The 22449-nt window shown below is 38.8% G+C and overlaps 1 protein-coding gene and 1 pseudogene across 31 annotated transcripts in view; one reads left to right on the top strand and one right to left on the bottom strand.

Moving 5' to 3' along the window:
• Rbfox2 (RNA binding fox-1 homolog 2) overlaps positions 1-22449 on the top strand; it is a 247718-nt gene that overhangs the window by 124694 nt on the left and 100575 nt on the right. The window lies entirely within an intron of this gene.
• On the bottom strand, positions 14235-14380 carry LOC141425985 (U2 spliceosomal RNA; annotated as a pseudogene).

Raw genomic sequence — 22449 nt, 5'->3', positions numbered from 1 at the left:
GAGCAAGAGATGTGATCCAAGAGCACCTGTGCCAGGTAAGCCATTCAGAAGGCTTGGGTTTCTGGTGATGCTTGAGGTGAATGAGGGATGCAGTTATTCTGGGAGTCTCTTGGAAAAGCAGTGTACTTGTTAAGCCTTAAGGACTACAATAGTTCTGAATTAGTAGTGCATCAGAAAAGGCTCTTCCTCCAGTTTTAGATTCATTAGATGCAAGCAGGCCAGCAGCTTTACATCTCTAATAAGTTCCCAGTTGATGCAGATGCTGCTGATCCACAGACCACACTTTGAAAACCACTGGTCTAGAGAGATAGTTTTGGCTGGCAGGCAGCACCTGGGAACTGTAGCTCAAGATGATGATGCATCCCCTGAGTGGTGGGCAGAGGTTCCCTTGAGAAAACTGTGTCCAGTAGCTCATTGTCTTCAGCAGTTTAAGGGAAGTGCGGATAATGATAACCTTTTTTTTGAGGAATAGTGATTTCTAAGTGATTAGTTTGTCAACATGAGGTTACCAACAGCTATACATCATTTTCTTTTTCTTTTTTTTTTTTTTTTTGGCAGTACTGGGGATTGAACTCAGGACCCTATGCTTGCTAGGCAGGTGCTCTACCACTTGAGCATCATCTACCCTCATTACACATCATTTTCTTTCTCAAGGACAGTACAGTAAAAGGACACAGAAGCTCAGTGAGTCAATCACCATGTGTTAGCAGCAGACACTACATGCCAGTGTGGAAATGGTATGGGAGTTCAGGAACAGAGACAGTCCTCAGAAGACAGGGCTGTATGTGGAAGGCTTCTTGAAGGAGGTGTGATTGAGCTCGATTCTGCCAGAACAAAATGGAGACTAGCCAGATGGAGAACTGGCACAAGCAGCTGTGTGGTGATGAGTGAACATGACACTAACCACTTCTCTTGAGTACCATTGCTTTCATTCTGGCCCAAGCCACCATTATCTCTTAGTGGTATTAGTATAGTAATTTTCAACTCCTGTTCTTCTGCCTCACCCTTTTCCCCCAAAGTCTCTTTCTACCAAAGTGATCCTTTTAAATGTCAGTTTATATTGTTCCTCTGCCCAAAACTTCATATCTCATTCAGCATAAAAGTCAAGTGCCCTCCACTGGCCTATATGGCCTATATGACTTGCTTTCCTGACTAAATTTTTGGCTCATTTTCTTCGAAGATTTTTCTCTATTTCACAGGTATCATACTGACCCCTGGCTATTACTTGAACATATTAACACACCATTGCCTTAAGGCCTGAGCACTTACTGTTTCCCCACTTTTCCCTCAGATATCCGAATGACTTCATTTCTTTTTATATAAGATCTATACTCAAATGTCATATATAAGGTATTGCTTATGTAAATGGTAATTCCCTCCCCTTTTGTCCATCTCCTTTTCCTCATTTTCTCTGTAGCACCTACCACCATCTGACATGCCATTTATTTGTTGGTTCTTTTCCCCAGTGAAGCCACTGGTATAAACTCTGTGCCCAGAAAGGGGCCTGACACAGAGTGGGCAGTGACTAGGCATTTGTGGAGTAAAGAAGGAAGAAGAGTCAAGGGAAGAGTGGAGAGACCAGTATCAGCGGAAGTGATGGGAATGGATGAGAGAGCTCGATGGGTGCATTGGAGGACCTTGACTACTAAATCTCTGCTCTGTAGATGCTCAGGAACTCTTGAAAGCTTCTTCTGGTCTTTGTTTTGTTTTTCCAGCACAACACATAGCCTTCTTGAAATACTGCTTTTTAATTTGGTTCTGTAGGAAGGATGGTTTGGACAGAGGCTAGAAGCACAGAGATCAGTTAACATTGTAGCCAATTCAGTTATGATCCAGGGGGCTGGCACAGACAACAGAACTTTACCAGGTACCTCCTGTGTATGAGGCATCTGGTCATGTGCTTTCACAACTGTAATTTTATCTTCAAAGGGGGAAGCAAGATTCAAACCCAGACCAGACATGGTGGTACACACCTGTAATCCCAGCATTCAGGAGGCTGAAGTAAGAGATTTGCTTGAGTTTGAGGCCATATGGGGATACATAGTGAGACCCTGGGTCATTTAAAAAAAAAAATTAGACCCAGCAGTCATGCTTCAGAGTCAGTTCTCCTAACCAGTGTGCTATAATGCTTTCAACTGTCTGCAATTGGCAGCATAGCATCCAAGATGTTCCTCTTCATTTTCAAGGCCTTGACTGGGCCTAGTGATTCACTTTGATTGAATAAAATATGGCAGAAGTGATGGATGTCAATTTCAAGATTTAGTTACAAAGAGACAATAGAGCTCATCTCCAGTACCTGTCCTCTCTAGGTGTCTCTCTTAGAACCCTTACACTGGGGAGAAGACTTCCATGTTGTAGAAAGGCCACGTGGCAGGGAGCTGATGATTAGGTCACACCAGTGAGGACCTCTGAGCTGCCAGCAGCCAGGTGAGTGAATTTGGAAGCAGATCTGCCTATAGAGCCTTGCTAACTGTCAGCACCTGGACTGCAGCCTTGGGAGAGACTCTGAATCAGAGGTGGCCAGTTAACCCAGCTGGATCTCTTAGCCACATGAACTGTAGGGGATAAGTGTTGCTTTAAGCTGCTCTGTTTGATAGAAACTTGCTACATAGAAATATCCAGCTACTAATTTTGTACCAAAAGTGGGGTACTTTAAAATGTGGGAGTGACTTGGTACATGGCTGTGGACTTGAGGAGACTGTCACTGAAAGACGGAAACATTTAAAATTTGGGACTTGGCAGGAATTGCCATGAGGGCTTAAAGGAAAGAAGCTGGAGAAATGGGAGTGTCCTTGTTATGTACTGGCAGAAAGTTTAGCAGCACTGTTGTTTGTACTTATGTAGGAATCAGAAAATGTGCCTAATGGAGTGGGCGATCTAGCTAAGTAGACATCCAGGCAAAACACTTTGTGCCTGGGTTTCTTCTTCCTGCTTATAGTAAAATAGAGGGAGGGGGATGAGTTGAGGGAGGACTGTTGAACAAAAAAGGAGGTTAAACTTGATAGTTTTGGAAATTCTTAGACTTCCTGGATGGCAAATAGATTCCTGGCAAAGGTTAGTTCAAGGGCACTACCAGGAGAACAGTATGTGGTGGAGGAGGTTCTTTACCTCATTGCAGATAGGAAGCAAGGTGGGGAGGGGGGCAGTAAGGGGAAAGGGAGAGAGGCTTTAATTATGCAGCTTTCAGAACCTGAGTTCTGATTCAGATGCAGTCTGTCTGAATGGTATGGGCAATTACCAAGCTTTCTTGTCTATAAAGCCTTAACAAAAATAGGAACTGGGCATAGTGGCTCATGCCTGTAATCTCAGCTACTTGAGGGACAGAGATCAGGAGCATCATGATTTGAGGCCAGTCCCCCCACCTTGGCAAAAAGTTAGCAAGACCCCATCTCAACAAACAAGCCAGGCATGGTGGTACATGTATGTAATCCCACTTATGCAGGAGGCATAAGTAGGAGTATCATGATTCAAGGCTGGTCCTAGACAAAAACTTGAGACCAGACCTGAAAAACAAGTGAAGCAGAATTTGGGCAGTGGGGGGCGTGATTTAAGCCTTCTTACTGCCTGCCTAGCAAGTATGAGGTCCTGAGTTCTCTGGTATCACCCATAGAGGTAGTTGTCAAGGACAACAAGCTCTCAGAACAGTTTCTGGTATACAGTAAACATTCAGTACTATGGTAGTCATTGTGGTTGTTACTGTTGTGTGTCGCTGTACTCCTGAGTGGCAGTGGTGAGAACAATCCGATTCAGGACTTCTTTTGACCCACTGTTTTCCCTGTCCTTTAAGAATATCGTCCTTGAAATGCAAATTAAAACCACGCTAAGATTCCACCTCACCCCTGTTAGAATAGCCATCATCAGCAATACCACCAACAACAGGTGTTGGCGAGGATGCGGGGAAAAAGGAACCCTCTTACACTGTTGGTGGGAATGTAGACTAGTACAACCACTCTGGAAAAAAATTTGGAGGCTACTTAAAAAGCTGGACATCGATCTACCATTTGATCCAGCAATACCACTCTTGGGGATATACCCAAAAGACTGTTACTCCAGAGGCACCTGCACATCCATGTTTATTGCAGCACTATTCACAATAGCCAAGTTATGGAAACAGCCAAGATGCCCCAGCACTGACGAATGGATTAAGAAAATGTGGTATCTATACACAATGGAATTCTATGCAGCCATGAAGAAGAACGAAATGTTATCATTCGCTGGTAAATGGATGGAATTGGAGAACATCATTCTGAGTGAGGTTAGCCTGGCCCAAAAGACCAAAAATCGCATGTTCTCCCTCATATGTGGACATTAGATCAAGGGCAAACACAACAAGGGGATTGGACTTTGAGCACATGATAAAAGCGAGAGCACACAAGGGAGGGGTGAGGATAGGTAAGACACCTAAAAAACTAGCTAGCATTTGTTGCCCTTAACGCAGAAAAACTAAAGCAGATACCTTAAAGCAACTGAGGCCAATAGGAAAAGGGGAACAGGTACTAGAGAAAAGGTGAGATCAAAAAGAATTAACCTAGAAGGTAACACCCACGCACAGGAAATCAATGTGAGTCAATGCCCTGTATAGCTATCCTTATCTCAACCAGCAAAAACCCTTGTTCCTTCCTATTATTGCTTATACTCTCTCTACAACAAAATTAGAAATAAGGGCAAAATAGTTTCTGCTGGGTATTGAGGGGGTGGGGAGAGGGAGGGGGCGGAGTGGGTGGTAAGGGAGGGGGTGGGGGCAGGGGGGAGAAATGAACCAAGCCTTGTATGCACATATGAATAATAAAAGAAAAATGAAAAAAAAAAAGAATATCGTCCTTGGAATGTGAGTCCCCTTTCTGCCCTTCACCTCCCTCCCTCCTTTTTACTGTTTCCCCCTTAGTTTTTACACTCCCAGCATCCTTTTAGTATTCATATTCATTTCCTTTCTTCCCTCCTCTCCTTTCAACAAGTATATATTATCACTTTTCCCTTCCTTATTCTGTCCTGAGTCATGCAGTTTCCTTTTCCTTGCCACCATCCCTTTGTTCTGTATATCATAAAACAAACTGCCTTCCTTATGGTTTATTGACTTGAGTTACATTTGTACCAAGGAAAATGGAAATGTTGTAGGAGTTGAAATAAAATTGAACAACAAAAAAAGCATGCTGGGGGCAGGAGGTGGCTAAACAATGTATACACATGTGAGTAAATGTAAAACAATAAAAAAAAAAAGTGTGCCAGTCACTAAAACCTTTCAAAGTACCTCTGCTTCTTTTGCCAAAGTTTCCCCTTTTCCTAGCAATGATGAATTTTTTCTTCTAACAATCCATATGCATGATAATTTGGGAAAATAATCATTTCCTATGTACTGTGTTGGTTTTATTTGCAATTGGCTGCTGTCTAACCTGTCTATATAAGTAGTTTAGGTGCATCACGAGTTCATTGGACTCAGATGCTTCCCCCCACCTTCTTACATTAGTAGGCTCTTGTGCTCCATTCAGGAAATCCAGACACTACTTATAAATGTGTGTGTGTGTGTGTTGTTTCTTTTAATGAGGAAATGCTATCAAGTTCTAAATAACTGAAATGCATTTTTAGAATATGACCCCATTTTGCAAATTTTAGACAGCTTATGTAATGGCTATATGATATCCTTTCAGAGCAGAGGAAGTGAGCTCATTTCATTTCAGCATGCATTTAAAGGGGGTTTTCTGTAAGGCTTTAAGGGTCTTTCATCTGTAAGGTGAGCTTACTGTTACCTATTATGTATTGTCTAGTAAGTGTTACAAGGAGAACAGTATTTTTCTGCTCGATTTTCTTGTGTACCCCCCACATAAACTTTTGTTTCCTAGCAATTTGTATTTTTCCAGTAACTTTCATTTTCCTTTGAACCCTTAAGATTTACTACTTTCACAGGAGAAGTAGGCTAAATTTTAACTGTATCATTTAAAATTTACATTTGAGTTGAGCTCTTTACTTTTATTTATACTATTTCACAAAACAAAAAGACAGGTCACTTAAGATTTGGTAGTGAAAGCTCATCTTTGTTTTGCCAATAAAAGATAAAGGGAATAAGGAGGGGCTGTTTGGAAAAGGGTGTCAGGGACTTGTCTAGATTCTTAAGATCACAGTCTGTATCTTGATGGCATGGGCGCACACACACTCCCCTATCCCTGGGAGCATTTGTGATTTACAGTTGGTGATGCACAGTTCGGGAACTGAGTAAAGGATATGTTACTTTTGTAAGTATAGAACTGGTTTTTCCCAGGTACCGATAGCTCATGCCTGTAATCCTAGCTACACAGAAGGCAGAAATCAGGAGGATCACTGTTCAAAGCCGGCCTGGGCACATAGTTCTCGAGACCCTATCTCAAAAAAAGCCCTTCACAAAAAAGGACTGGTGGAGTGGTTCAAGGTATAGGCTTTGAGTTCAAGTCCCAGTACCACAAAAAAAAAAGAATTGATTTTGACCACTCATTAATTGAGTGAAAGTTCATTCAGTTTCTGTGTGGTATAGGGAAGCTTTGCCTTTAAGAATGCTACCTGAAGCTGGGCATAATACAACCATTCAGGAGGTAGAGGCAGGAGTATAGTGAGTTTGAGGCCAGCATAGGCTACCTAACAAGACCCTGTCTCAAAACACCAAGAAAGAAACAGAATGTATGTTACCTGGGTTTTTGCTTAAACTAAATCTAGCCTGTGGCTCCATTCTCATTTTCTTAACAGAAAAGAGAAGGAAGCAGGGGAGGCTATGTATTTATTTGTATTTTAAAATGATTTTTATTAATTGTACTTTATAAACAGTCTCATGGTGACATTTCCATACATGCATATAATGCACTTTGATCATATCACATTCACCCTATCTATTACTCTTTCTTGTCCCTCCATATTAGTGTTTAAAGTTAAGACTTTTCCTTTTCAATGCTTTGCCAAGACATCAATGCTTGTTGTTGTAGTCTAGTAGGACTGCTGTAACAAATTACCACAGACTGGGTGACATCATAGAAATTTGATCTTAGAAGTTCAAAGTCAAGATACCATCAAGGTGAGTTTTATACTGAGGCCTTACTCTTGGCTTACAGGTGTACGTGCATCTGTGTGTATGAGGGTGGAGGAGAGGGAACTCTGATGTCTCGTCTTATAAGGACACTAATCAGGGAACTGCCCCTCCTATACATACTTGCCATGAACTCATTTAACCTTAATTCCTTCCTTAGAGGGTCCATCTGTGAACATAAGTACCTGGAGGTTAGGGCTGCAACATATGAACTTGGAATGGGAGGGGAGGGCGCACATTCAGTTCATAACACTTTTTAATTCACAAAAAAATTATGAGTTACAAATTTATGAGTACATAGCAGGGCATGGTGGTGCATATCTTTAATCCTATCGCTTGGGAGGCTGAGGCAGGAGAACCTTGAATTCAGACCAGCCTGGGGTACGTAGAGAAACCCTAATTCATCCCCCCCAAGAGAAAAAGAAAGAGAATGAAAGAAAGAAGTACTTGCTATACAATATCCACCTCAACAGACCTGCCATTATCTAGCTGTTGTAACCTCAAGGAAATGATTCACCCTCACTAGGCCATGGTAAAACAGGCATTAAACTGTTTAATAGCTACAACTCATTCTAGTTTAATCACCATTAGTTCCATTCTTTATTTTCCTCTTCTCCTAAGATACTTAGGATTATTTGTGTCAAGTTTCCTTTGTGTTTTTACCCTTCTTCCCATTTTTCTCATTTCATTCCTTTATGTTTTTTTGTGTCTCATATCTCTATCTACCCTTTCCCCAAATTGTCATATTTTCTAAGAACTTATAAGTTTACTATATTCATTAGCTCTTTAAAGATTAAGAAGTAGATGGAATATTTTACTAAGCATACAGAAACCCCTTAAATTAAATTTACTTTAAATAAATTGTGTTTTAATCATGATAGTAAATATTTGGTATATTTTCCTGTTGCCTACTACCCTTTCCTAAGCAAGTTTCCTCATAGTATTATTTCTTAGAATTTAGTCAGAGAATACTAGAGATACTGTTTTTTTCTCCACTTTTACTGAACCATTTAATTCATTGTGGAAGATCAGTAAATATGAATTTAAGGGGTGATGATCATGTATTCTCCACTTGTGAGGGAAGGAAAGCCATTGTGCTGCTCCGTCTTATTTCTGCCTTTTGATCTGTGATATTTGAAAGTAGTTCTGCAGTCGCATTGGCTTTTCTCCTTTTGTAAATATCAGAAACAAGCTATGAAGTCAGGTACACAGGGTGTGAAAACTTTTGGTAACATGGGTGCAAGACTGAGTCGATACTACATTTGCCTGGGTGATTGAGAAAGTGTGCCAGAAACAGTGTCACTAGGACTATTGTAGGAGCTACGTCATGAGTGGGGAGATGTCTTGCCCTAGTTTTAGTCTAAATTCTTTCTCTAATGGGCAAAGTCTTAAGAAACAAGCCACACCGTAACATATTTTTCATAGTCTAAAGCTTTTTCTTTTAGAATTAAAAATCTGTAACCCTGCAATGTGGTAATAGTCATCATTGTAATGGGTGATGATAATGATGAAGATGCTGATTAGGCAGCTACTGATGTTTAAAGGCCTGCTGTTTGCTGGGCTTAATACTAAGTACTTTACGGTTACTAACACATTGAATCCTGAGAGCAACGCCATGGTAGATGAGAGTGGTCATGGGCAAGCCATTTAGCTTCTCTTGTAAGCTCTCAAAAGCAGGGATGAATGCTCCATGTTCCAGCACTTAGAATTGTGCTGCACATATTTCAGGTACTTAGTGGATGTTGAGCTGATTTGAACTCTGGCACACCATCTTGCTTGGAGTTGTCAGTTGCTGCTTATGCTTTCCTTGCCCAGTTGAGTCACAGAAGGCTTGTAAGTTCAACTCCCTTTACTTTGAATTAGAGTTTAGTCTTGTCTGTATTAAGGAATTGCTTTCCACAAGTCAGCTCATCAGTCAGTCAGTAGTCTGATGCCTCATTACCCATGTGTCAAGAGGTTACACATTGTCTTATTAGATTCACTAGTCTAATTACCTGACCTTTTCGTCCTGGTACATGGTGGCATTCTAGTTTCTCTTGGGACCTGAGCCCAACACCAAATCCCAATTCAGTTAATAAAGGACTCCCTCAAATATTTTTTGCTATTGCCTTGGTAGGGGGTGGTCTTACTGGATTCTGATTCCTTTTTCTGGCTTGGAGTTTGGTGGTATTCCTGCTTCTGTGTCTATGAAAAGTATGACTGTCCTATGTCTTTTAATGACCTCCTTCAACAAGAACAGCTAAGAATAGGCTAGTTTAATATGTCCTTAAGACTTGCCCATTTGGATCTTTACTTCTTTCGTAAAAGGGCAATCTTTTCCCAGTTTCTATTTGACCAGACTTGATTTCAGTTTGTTAATTCCTGCTCCCAGAACTTCACTGTTTCCCTGGTCTTCCATTGTTGGTATTGAGGCCACACTCAGTCCGAAGCTACTCTTAACTATTGTTCAGAATGTCTTTCCTTCAGCATTGGCCCTTCACAAGTTCATATTTTCCTTATGCCTTTCTCTGATCATCACATTTCTTTTGTTCCCCCTCCTCCAGCCATACAGTACACGTTACTTGGGAAAAAACAGTTATGTTTCAGAGTGTGGGTCTTGGAAACGTGTATACACACTGGCCTAGTTCAGTTTCCCTTCTCTTGCTCTCCAGGTAATTAGCACAAATGAAAATAGTGACCTTTAGAGTATCTTTCAAGGAAAGTAGCCAACATACCAACTCCCTAGGAGACTGTTGAATAGATCCCAGCTGGCATGCAGAAGTAAGAACAAGAAGGTAAACCTTTAAAACGAGCAACTTCTAAAATACGGAGCTGAATGGAAGCAAGAAAAGCAAGAGGAGCAGGGAAATTATGCTATCTCTAACAAGGAAAAGATTAAAAAGAATATTAAAGGCAATCCATAATAATACATTGAGAACCTTGGGGAGTTATTTTCTTTAAATTTCATGTTCTGTGTGGTCATGATTTTTTTGTTCATCTTTGAATAAAAAGTTAAACAAATACATTTTATTAAACTCCTGCATGTAATCTCCAAACAAATCTTGAAATTTCAACTTGCTGGATGGCAAAACCTAAAAATATAATATGCCCTACTATTTTGGGAGGAAATTAAGATCTGCTTGTATCAACCATTTATCCAAAACATATGTTCTGTGTAAATTCAGTCAAGGCTTCTATACTATCTACATGTACTATTGCAATATAATTGATGTTTATAACATGATCCAGATATTTTTTAGAATAGTTCTGTGTGGGGAGCCAACAGGTGTATTGAATAAATTGTGTGTTTGAGTTTCGCACAGCCCCAGACCACAGAAGGGAGCAAGTATAGTTATGCCCAGTAAAATTGCTCGCTTGATTGGCATAGCCTCAGCTGCAAAAGTGGACAAGATGCAGTACAGCTGTTTTTTCCTTTAATGTTTAAGTTCAGCTAAACTGTCACAGGTTCCTCCTGTTCCTGAGGATTACAGTGTCACACCCGCTCCCCCGAGAAATGCCTCTTCACCTTGTGTTGCTACTGTATAAGCTCACTGGAAGTGGAGGGGGCTGGTGTGTTTCCATTTGAGCACACAAGCCTACCTGGCCCCAGATTTGTGCATGTTTGGTCTTTTGTCTGTTTGTCTTTTCTGGCATGTCCCATCATCCCCCAGTTAAGGTTTCTAAGCAAGTTTGTGAGGGCCACGAGAGTTTTGTTTATTTTGTTTATTCCGATGTATCCCAGTTCTCAGTTAACCAGAAATTCCTAGGTTTTCTTTTGTCTTCCAGTTTTATTGTTTCTTTTATAAGACTACAGTGGTTGTTTTCTGATCCATACTTTTTTATTAGTAGTATATATTTGTGTACAGGGGGCTACATTATGATATTTACATATGTGCTTACAGTATATGTCAGTTAGATTCATCCTCCTCCCTCTTCCCCTTAGAACAATTTCAACAGATGTCATTCTATTTCCATATATGAATACAAAATATGCCATAGTCACCCTCATTCACCCTTTCCTTATGCCCTCCCCTTCCCATTGGTACTCATCCCTGGAAAATATGTTTTACCTTCCTTCCTTTATTTTTTTAAAGTGTATGTTGATAGTTCAAGGGGGTTTCACCCTGGCATTTCAGACATGTATATATCATGCTGTAATTAGATTAAACCCCCTCCATTACTTACTCTTTCTGTATTACCATGCTCCTCTATTATTCAGGAGCTTACAGTGCATTATGTTCTATTATCTTCATATACAGATAGAATCTTTCAATATTTTTCACTCTCTAACATTATCTTTCCCGCTCCTGCCTCCTGTGGTTACCTCAGACAGACCCACTAATACAGTCTTGTTCACGCTCTCACTCTGTGTGTGTGTGTGTGTGTGTGTGTGTGTGTGTGTGTGTATGTGTGTGAGATCCTGTATGTATTTATGTGTACATATAACTTAGAGGTCTAGCTTACATATACAAGGGGAAACATGAGACTTTGACTTTTCGAGCCTGGCTCAATTCACTTAATATGATATTCTTCAGTTCTGTTTACCTGCAAACAACATAATTTCATTCTCTTTTTATGGTTGAATAAAACTCTATTGTATACATATACCACATCTTGTTAATAAGTCATGGGACAAATGGTCTGTTTCCAAAGCTTGGCTATTATAAATAGTATTGAAATAAACATGGGTGTGCAAGTGGCTCTATCATACCCTGAAGCACATTCCTTTGGATATATGCCTAGGAGTGGTATTACTGGATCATATGGTAGTTCTCTTTTTTAGTTCTTTAGGGACCTCTGTACTGCTTTCCATATTGCTTGCACTAATTTACATTCTCGCCAACAGTGTAGAAATGTTCCTTTTCCCCACGTCCTTGCCAGCATTTGTTGTTTGTATTATTGATGATGGCCATTTTGGCTGAGTTCAGGTGGATTCTCAGTGTCATTTTGATTTGCATTTCCTTTAGAGCCAAAGATGTTGAGCATTTCTTCACATTGGCTATTTGTGCTTCTTCTTTTGAGAATTATCTGTTTAGTTTATTTGCCCATTTATTCAGGGAGTCGTTAATTCTTTGTAGGGTTAGTTTTTTTAGCTCCCTGATCCATATTCTTTTGTATATATAGATTATTGCAATTTTGAATTCTTTGAAAGGGACCTTACCATAAAAGCCCATATTTACAATTTGTATGCTTTCAATTAAGAATGAGGGGAGGTCCAAAACAGAATCTTAGAGTTAGGATAAAAGCAGCTGTACAGTTCAAAAAAAGAATATTTAAAGCTCTAAGTCATAATAAACATTTCAAAAAGTAAATGGGAGATTCCAAAGATAAAAAAGTAATACTATAAAACAAGAATTTTAAAAACGGTTAAGAAATACTAGCTTAGAGTCTTTAATTTTCTCAGTGTAACTAAAAGAATTTCTGCTTTGGTAAGTCTGCAGTAAAAGTATATCATGAGAGTTTGCTTAGACCAAAAGATGTGGGACAATTTGAGGAAAGAGAAGCATGGGCATGAGGGACAATATATTCTTAATCCCACATTTTCCCTTGAAGATTTGAAGCCAGATTAGTTTAAACAACTTTTAAGCACCCCATCCAATCCCCTCAAAAGAAAAAGAAAACCTATAAATGCCTCTCTTAGTGGACTAGCCCCTTAGCAAGGCAGTTGGAATGTTGGATCTAGAAAGTGTCTTGTCCCTGACTTGAAAGACTCAACATGGGGTGGTCGGACCAGGATTTGGATCTAGGGCCTTAACCCTTAGTAGAGAAGGGAATTGGGATTTTTGTGAAAAGAAGTGAGGGTTGCAAGGGAAGGTAAAGACCCTTTCATTAAAGGAAACCATTGAAAAGAGAGAGGATTAGGAAGCAGACTTGGGGAAAATATCCTAGCTAGAAATTGTTAGTGGTTTATCAAGGAAAAAAATGGGAATATTTGAATGGAATAGGTCCTTGAAGAAAGAATTATAACCTTGTTAATTTTCTGACCTGTTGATTCTTAATCTTTATTTTGGGTCTTGAACAACTAAAGAAAGCTCTGGACGAGGTTCCCAGAAGAATGCATATATTTATATAACATATTTTTCAGAGGATCAGGGGTCCTGTGAGGCCCAGTTGTACTAAGAATGTATTAATTCTTCTGTCTCCTACTGTTACCCAGACTTAGTAAAAATATAGTGAACCTGGTACCTCAGGAAGTATTTGGAGGCTTGACATACGGATGAAGAAGGGATTAAATTTAAAGTAAAAGTGTGCATTAGAGCTCTGCCTTGTTACATGATGATAGAATCTAGATTATAGAGAACTTAATTTCTTTTTGAATCTCTTTAATCAGTACTTCCTTTTGAAAAATGAAAATAATTGATATAACCAAGATATGAGATATATTATTTAATGGACTAAACAGAAGAGCCTGGAAAATCAGTTGGTTTGGTGGCTTTGTCACTCACCACAGCTCTGGACAACTCATTGACCTGTGCATAAAAGGAAGCATCATAAAAGGATACTGCTAGGTAGGATACGGAAAAGCAACAAATACAAAATTGTTCCAAATCACACATCGCACTAAATCATAGGTAGTAGAGTGCTTGCCTAGCATGTGTAAGGCCTGCTAGGTTCCACCCCTAGCTCTAGACTCTCCATTCCCTCCCCCCAAAAAAAAATAGAATAAAATCATCTAGGTAATATAAGAATGAAATAGGGAGTCTCTGCAAGAGACCACTGTGCTTTTGGATGTTGCAGTACACAGAAGATTGTGGCTGAGATAGAGACAGCAAGCTGGATCCATATGGTGTGTCTCAAGTAATGACTTGTATGTGTAAGAACAACTAGGGTCACAGTAGAGTGGGCTTATTTACTGGGACTGAGAGAGAAATGAAAGCCAGGTGATAATAAAGATCCGTGGCCTGGATTCTAGAATCCAGGGGAATTTTGGTGCTGAGGCAAATAGCCCAGGCAACATTTTAGGGGTGAGATTCTTGCGTAAGGTCCCTGAGAGCACTAGGGACTCAGGGTCTCGCCAGCAAGTAAATTTTGGATACCATTTATTCCTCTATTTATTATGGACAACATTTATTCCTTCATTTTTATGTTTTACTAAGCAAATACATTGTGTGAACCTACTGTGGGTCACCCACCTTTGCAAGTGCTGGGCATACAAAGCATATTTGATTTGGATGCTGAATTCCTCATTTCTGTATCAGAGAACCACTTTTGAATGTTTCTGCATAGGAATGAATCCCTATGCAGATTAGCCTGGAGCTTGGCAGAGTATAGGAGAGACAGACTGGTTAGAATGAGAAGAAGAAGAACACAGGACAGATCCTATACTTGATCTTAGCCAAAAGGCTGAGAAGCGATAGGACAGGTCCTGTATAGCAAATAAGAGTCACTTTTTGCTGCCCTCCAAATTATTTTAAATTTTAGAGATTGATTTCCCTAAATCCTTTTGTTTTGGGTGGGGAATATCATACTTTTTTGATGAGGTGTCATAAGAAACATGGATTTGGTGATTGCTTTCTTAGTAATGCTTGTTACTTAGTAGTATATGTTATCTTATTTTAGGAGATGATTCCAAGATGTCAGTAATAGATCCTTTCTCCTTGTTACTGTTTCAAATGGGAAGTAACAAGTACTGTATTGTTACCCAGACATTCTAGGAAGTTTCTGCACATTGGTATTGGTCCTTAAATAATTAATTTAAACCAGAACTTCTATCTGAATTTTTCCTTTTTAAATTTTTGTTTTAATAATTTAGATAATATAATACCAGTTTTTAAAAAGTGGTGTGATATATTGTGTTACATACTTCCTTTGGTAAAATAATCACATCTGAAAGTGGGTCTTTGATATTAATATTTTGTTTTATCTAAAATGGTTAAAACTTATTCTAGAGGTAATAAGTGAAATACTTATTTTCTTATTAATATATAGTGCTGGTGAGCCAATCCAAGTCTTGCACATGCTAGGCAGGTGCTCTTGCACTTGGTCACATCCTTACATCCTTTGCCCTTGAAAACACCCCTAGCCCAAGAAAACAGGTTTTTTTCACTGTGAAACTGATGATCCACAAAATAATTTTCAAAGAATCTGTTTTAAAAAGCTAATCAAACATATTGATGGAGAGAACATCTTTTAAGTTCTAGTAGCCCTACCAAAGCAACAATTAGTTAATGCAGGTTGAGTATATCTTATCTGAAATGCTTGAGACCCCAAGTTCTTCAGATTTTGGAGCTTTTTAGATTTGGGAATATTTTGCATAAGGTTTCTTGCTTGAGCCTCTGTTCTGAAGATTTGAAATGCTTCAAAATCCACAACTTTTTGAATATCTTGTTTGCACTCAGAAGTTTCAGGTCTGGGATTTGATTAGGAACACTCAACCAGTATGAATAATAAACAAAAGAGAAATTATAAGGAGGTGTTGCATCACTGATTTTGTCCTATGATAAGGGCAACTGTGTGTCTAGTGAACACAAGAAGTACATTGTAAAGTCCATAAAATATTTTGGCACTCCTCTGTAGGGTATTGTTATGGGTGACATGAAAATAAAAAGGTGTTGGCAGGTATCCTCTGATTGTTCTTGATTTCAGTGCTAAGTAGCTTTTTTAAATTAAACTTTTTGTTTTGAGATAATTATGAATTCATTGTACATTTCATGTGTGCTGTTAATGGAATGTTGATATAGGTGAACACCTATGACACATTACAATCAAGACAATGAAAGTATCAGTCATCCAGAAGGGCACACATTACAATCAAGACAATGAAAATATTAATCATCCAGAAGGGGTTGTCTTTATCATTTTGCCTCATTTGTTTTTTCATTCTTTCTTTATTCTGAACCATCTGAAAGTAAATTTTAAGTTGTGTGTGTGTATATAAAGTCTCATTTTAATGCCAAATAATACATTTTTTTTTCTAAAAAGCATTCTCTTACATAACCAGAGTACTATCAAAATCAGGACATTTAGCATAGGTACTATTATCAGATTTATAGCCCATATTCTCTCATTTGCCAGTTTGTCCCAGTAATGTTCTTGATAGTGATAGACTTTCCTTTTCATTGAACTTTTAATTTTCAGATAATCACATGCAGTTGCACAAAATAATACAGAGAGGTCTGGTGGCCCCTTTTCCGTAGTTTCCCATAATGGTAGTATTACCATACTACTGTAATACTACAGTGCAGTATTACAACCAGGATATTGATGGTGGTACCATGTGTAGACTTAGGCCATTCTGTCACTGCAGGGACCTACACCCACTTCCCACTTGCCCCATTCCCTCCTTACATGGCAGCCACAAATCTGTTCTCCATTTCAGTGATTCCCTTGAAAACACCCCAACCTAAGCAAACAGGGTTTTTTCACTGTGAAACTCCATTTTAATAATGTTATGTAAATGAGATACAGCAGAATCCTTTGGAGACTGAGTTTTAAAACTCAGGATCCTTCTGTGAAGATTCATCCAGGTTGTTGTATCATTCATTCCTTTCTTATTGCTCAGTGATATTTCATAGTCTAGCTGTCCATAGTTTGTTTGTACGCTCACATGGGAAAAAACATTTGTTTCTGTTTCTTTTTCATCTTTTTTTTTTTGGCCTGTTAAAGAGAAAGCTATTATAGAGTCTTTGTATAGGCTCTTGTGTGAACATAAGCCTTCATTGCTCGGGGTAAATGCTCAGAATTCAATGGTACTTGCATACTTTTTTCTTAGGCAATGCCTGAGCTATCACCCAGAGCTGCTGTGGATGGGACACCATTTTACACACCAGCAATGTGCCAGTGATTTCGTTTTCCTGTATCTGTCAGCAGTTTGATAGTGTTACTTTTTTAAAGCCTTGCCGGCAGCTGTGTAGTGGCATATCGTTACAGCTTTAACGTGCATATCCCTAATGGCTAATGACGGTGAACACATTTCCATGTGCTTGTTTAGCTGTTATGTCCTCTTTGGTGAGATGTTAGTGGTAGTGTCTTTTGCCCATGTTCTAATTGGATTTGTTTTCTTATTGTTAAATTTTGAGTTTTTTATTATCTAGGTATGTGTCAGATATATGGTTTATACTTGCCGTTTTGTTTTCTAACAGGGTCTGTCACATGACAAAATAAAAATTTAATTCTGATGAAGTCCAGCTGATTGATTTTTTTGTTTTGTTTTCATTTATAGGTCACATTTTCAGTGTCAGATCTAAGAACTTGTTGCTTCATCCTGTATCTTAGATGTTTTCTATTATTTTCCTCTTATAAGTTACATAATTTTGTGGGGATAGATGTCTGTAATATCACACAGGCAGAGGTGTTGGGATACCTAGTGACAGCCAGGCAAGGGAAAAAGTCAAGGCTGGTCACTCAGCTTTTGCTTATGTGGGTGGTAGTATGTGACTGGATCACAGAAGTCTGCATGCTTTCTGTCTTTCTGGGCTGCCCTTGTCCTTTGGTTGTAGAGAGGGAATTTTTGTCAGGGACTTTTTTGTCTGTACACATAGGTATTTCTAGGTTCTTCAACCCCAGGTCTGGGCCTTATGAGGAAAAAGAAAAGCCAAAAACCTCACCATCCTGTGCTGAGGGCCCTACCCAGTTTGCTTTCTTCTCTTTACCACTTAAGACTCTTCTGTAATCTTCTGTGGCTCAGTGGCAGAGTGTGTACTTGAGGTCCTGGGTTTAATCTCCAGCACCAATAAAACAAAACCACACACACACACAAAAAGAACAAAAAGGTCTCCTTATGTTTGTTTAATATCTATCTAGAGTGTCAGTTTGAACTTAGCAAGAGGAATAGTGTGTACTCCATCTTCCTGGAAGCAAAAATCAATAATTTTTTTTACATTAATTACTATGTCTGTTGAACAGAAAGGTGCAAAAAAAATAACATAAGCAGTTAAAAATAATTAGTTCCAAGAGAAGTAAATGGGATTTGAAATCAATTTATAAACATAAATGTGAGTATGAAAGCTAATTTATTATGTGAATGTTCCAAGAGAAGTAAATGGAACATATAGCATCTTCCAAATTGCCTGTGTGAAATTCTCTTTAGGAATTAAAATTATAAAAATCACAGAGCTCCAAAGATATTTAGAGTATATATTTATCTAATTACACAGTTTGAATTGAACTTTCATATTATCTTTCCTGCTATATCCCAACAAAAGTTTTTGTTGTTTGCTTTTGACTGATGGCAAGTTTTAAAAACTTACCTCTAAATCAAACTTTTGAGACGTTTTCTTAAAACATAATATTTTTCTGGTCATTATGAAAATATAACAATCAGTCTAGAGCATATGGTTCCACCTGGATCTCAGCTAGATCTCTGGCTCTTCTCATGTATCCGCAGTGCGTCCACCTTACGCGCCCTACTGTGGTTTGATAGCCAGTATTTGGCATGTTGTTGCTCATTGTGTTAGCATTTTTAACTTCTTTCTCTGATTTGCCATTGTACATGCCATGGTTGCCATTTTTAAGGTAAAGAATAGTATCTTTGCACAGTGGCACATCTGTAGTCCCAGCTATTGGGGAGGCCAAGAGCTGAGGATCACTTGAATCCAGGAGTTTGGGAATAGCCTTGGCACTAGGCAGGACATTTTTGAAAATTTAATACAAGTTTGTAATAATAAAGGTTTTATATCTTTTGATATGCATCATTTAGTATCTTTTTTGGATTTTAGAGAGGATATGAAATAAATATACTCTATACTAGGACATTCATTCACCCATTTATAGCTAAATATTTTTGATTATTCACACAATAGTAGCCTCAAATCTATATAAGATTAGGTCATATTTTTCACTGGACAAATTCCTCTTCCACGATCACTCAAAAGTGAGGAGAGAAGAGTGGAGTAGAAAGAAATAAATTTAGTTTTCTAGGCTTTTTGGACTGTGGAATTAAAAAGAAAGGGTTTGGACCTCAGTAAGTAGAGTAGTTAGCCACCCTACCTAGAGCAGAACTTGCTCTTTTCAGACCTGAGCTCTCTCGGTTTAACCAACAAGAGTAGGCCAAAATTTGCCAGTCGTGATTGCTTTCAATCTGAAAACAAATTCAGCAATTGATTTAATCCTGTTACATGGCATTGATCTTAGAAATCATTGGATCCATGCTAGGATTTTAGGTGTAATCTTGTAAGGATCAGGCTTTCATCTTATTATCCTAAATCCTCTTTAATCTTATTAATTATACCAGGCTATTTCCCCAAAGGACAGGGTGAATGTGTATGCGTGTGTGTGTGCATGTGTGTGTTCACACATATGTGCATCTCTGTGTCTGTGTCTCTGTGTGTATGTATACATACACAGTTGTTTTTCTAAACATATCTGTGTCCATACTTCTTTGCAAGAGAGCTTCAGTTTTCTCACAGAGCTGCAAAGCCCTTCATAGCTCTCCAGAGTAGCACTGGTATTGCAAGGATGTCATCAGTTTTTTTTTTTTTTTTTCCATATTAGTTCTGTATTTTTACACCTAAACTTAAAGTAGGTCTTGGCAAAGCCTGCTGAGAAGGAATCTAGTCTTAATCTGGGAGTTCCTGAGAAGACATATGTCCCTGAAAATGGGATGTTGTTTGAGTTTATAAGTCTCTTAGTCAAAAAATATTAGTGTAATTAATTGACCAGAAAATCAGTTCCTAACTTGACCTAACTTGTTCAGTCAACACAATTGACTGAAATTGTGTTTTGTGGACTAGGAAAAGAAAATATCTTGGGTCAACTGGGACTTTGTGCTCTTTCTTTATTTTTTCAAAGGATATTTGATAATGACTATTCAGGTAATCAAAACGATAAATCCTAGGTAATCATAAATTATTTTTTCTTATTTCTACTTTTACGGGTAGGAAATTTTATAATTGGATGAAAAGTTTTATTAAGGAACCCAGTTAACCCGCACTAGATAGTCTCTTGAAGTTCTGTTATTGTTTTCCTCTAGTTGTTGGATGGTAGTGATTACTGTTTTAAACTAGCTTGCCAGTATTGTGCAGCTTTGACTTGGAATACCTAATGTATGTGCTAATTCTTGTATTGCTATAACATGATGGTTTTATGTCATGGGGGAAAATACCCTGGTAGATACTATTAATCCTTGCATGCTTATTTTGCTTAAGATTTACTCAAAGATTCCTAAATATGAAAGTATAGCACACCCCTGAAATGTGCATTAAAATAAAATTGGCTTTATTTTTGATACTGTATATTCAGCTCTCCTTTATTTTTTCCAATGAATTGAATATACAGTCTTTTATTGAGACAGGTTCTCACTATGTAGCCCCCACCCCCCATCTCCAACTTGGGATTCTCCTGCCTCAGCCTTCCAAGTGTTGAGATCACAGGTGAGAGCCACAGTGTCTTGACTACAAAGTAGTCAGACATGCACACATGTTTATGAATGTGTACTTTACCTATTTATTTAAAAGGAAATTTGTTTTCCAAAAGGAGAGGTGAGTCTTCATTAATGAAAATTGTCTAATACCAGCATTGTGATCTTAAAAGGTAGAAGGAAGTTGCTAGCAGAATGTAATTATACAAATAGGAAAAACTGAAGGCTAAAGACCTCACTGCAGGTGTGGAGGAACTGTATAGATGCATGCCTTGCCAGAAGTGAGGAGGGGCAGTTTTGATTTCTAATCCGCTTTGGGGGAAGCTCCATATCAGGGCTGCACAGAAACGTTCAGTGAAGCTGCTCCTTTATCATAAAGGGAAGTTTAATTTAAAAATGTTTTTGCATCCTGAGCAGAGTAAGCGACAGCTAGCTACACTGGACATTTATCTCCTTCAAACCACATTACCAGTAATTGCTGCATTAAATCAAAGTCAGTAGAGATTACAGGTCTGACTGGAGTGAGGGGCTGGTGCCAACCCAAGGATTCCCACACTGTTGCCCTGCTGCTGTCAGAGCCCTGCCCCTGTCCCCAGGGAGGATGAGAGTCAGGTGAAGCTGCTTAGATGCCTGACAATTCATCTGTAAGGTGTAAGCATGACGAACACCATCCAAGAGGAGAGCCAGTTGTATGTTCAAGACTGCCTGGTCTCCCCTTTCAGTTAGCTTTTTTTACATTGAACACAAAGGGTTGCTGCTCATTATTTTTCAGTGGTATTAGATAAAAGAGAAGATTTGCTTGGGCATAAAAATCACTTGTTTTTTTTTCTCATCTCCTTTGTACATTAATATTCCTTTCTTGGTCAAGCCTGTTCTTCTCACTTGATTCATTTAACACACTTATTGCCCTATACTGAGTATATGTAGAAGGCTCCCATAAGTCCCCCAACCCAGGCTTTAGCTCCCAGCTGCCTTTCCTCCTTCCTAACACAATTGCACAGCTCTTTACATACTTTCTGCCCCTTGTGGAGGCTACTTGTTCCTCATGATTCGGACCATTCTCAGTCTCCTTTGAATATTCTTCCTAAATCATTGAAGATGATTATGAAGGCTATGACAGTGATAACAGCAGCTATAATGTAATAATCACTAAATGCAGGCTTTATTCACACATTGATTTAGTTGCCACAACAACCATTTGAGGTAGGTACTGTAATTATCTTCTTTTTTCAGATAAAGAACTTGAAGCAGAAATGTTAAGTAACTTTTCCAAAATGACCCAGCTGTGAAGTGATGGTGCTAAGATTTGAACCTAAGTGGTCTGGCTTCAGAGCTCTGGACTCCCAAGCACACGCTATGTGGCTTATATACACCAGCCAAGCACTCTGCTGGGTGCTGGAGATACTTTACAGCATAAGATAGACTGTAGTTCCTGTGCTCTTGGAATAGGAAAGACAGAAAAGACGTGTAGTAAATTGAAAAGGACACGTGTGCAAGCTAAGGAGGTATGTGTCAGGGTGATAATCTATATGAATCAGAAGTAATTTCAGAAAACCTGCCATTTGACATCTGCTTAAATCTCATAACCTAACTTGCCACCATACACTTCATTTTAATGAGATTTTTCTCTGTAGTGTTTCAGGACAGAGTGATGTCTTTCTCCTATTTCCTTTTGCCACTCCTCCCTCCCTAGGGAGAAAAAAAGAAACTAACTCATTGCAATAGATGGGGCAGAAATTCATTATTTTATTTTGTTAGCAGCTCTATTGAGATATAATTAATATGCAATAAACCACACAAATTAATGCTCATAATTTGTTAAGTTTTGACATGTATACATCCATGAATCCTCACCACAACTGGGAGCATTAACAGATTAATCATTTCCAAAACTTCCTCCTTGTGCTCTTTGTAATCTTTCCAGCATCCCCTCCTGCTTCCTGGTGCTTTGCACCACTGATCTGCTTTCTCTTGTTATAGATTAATTTGCATTGTCTAGTATTTACTTATTTATGTATTTAAATTTTTTTTGGTGGTACTGGGGTTTGAACTCAGGGCCTTATACTTGCTAGGCAGGCACTCTACTACATCAGCCATGCCTCCAGTCCTTTTTGCTTTACTTATTTTT

Source organism: Castor canadensis, chromosome 8 (assembly GCF_047511655.1).
Source record: "Castor canadensis chromosome 8, mCasCan1.hap1v2, whole genome shotgun sequence".
NCBI classification, from domain to species: Eukaryota; Metazoa; Chordata; class Mammalia; order Rodentia; family Castoridae; genus Castor; species Castor canadensis.
The sequence above is the reverse complement of the archived record's forward strand: the minus strand, read 5'-3'. Positions and strand labels throughout refer to the sequence as shown.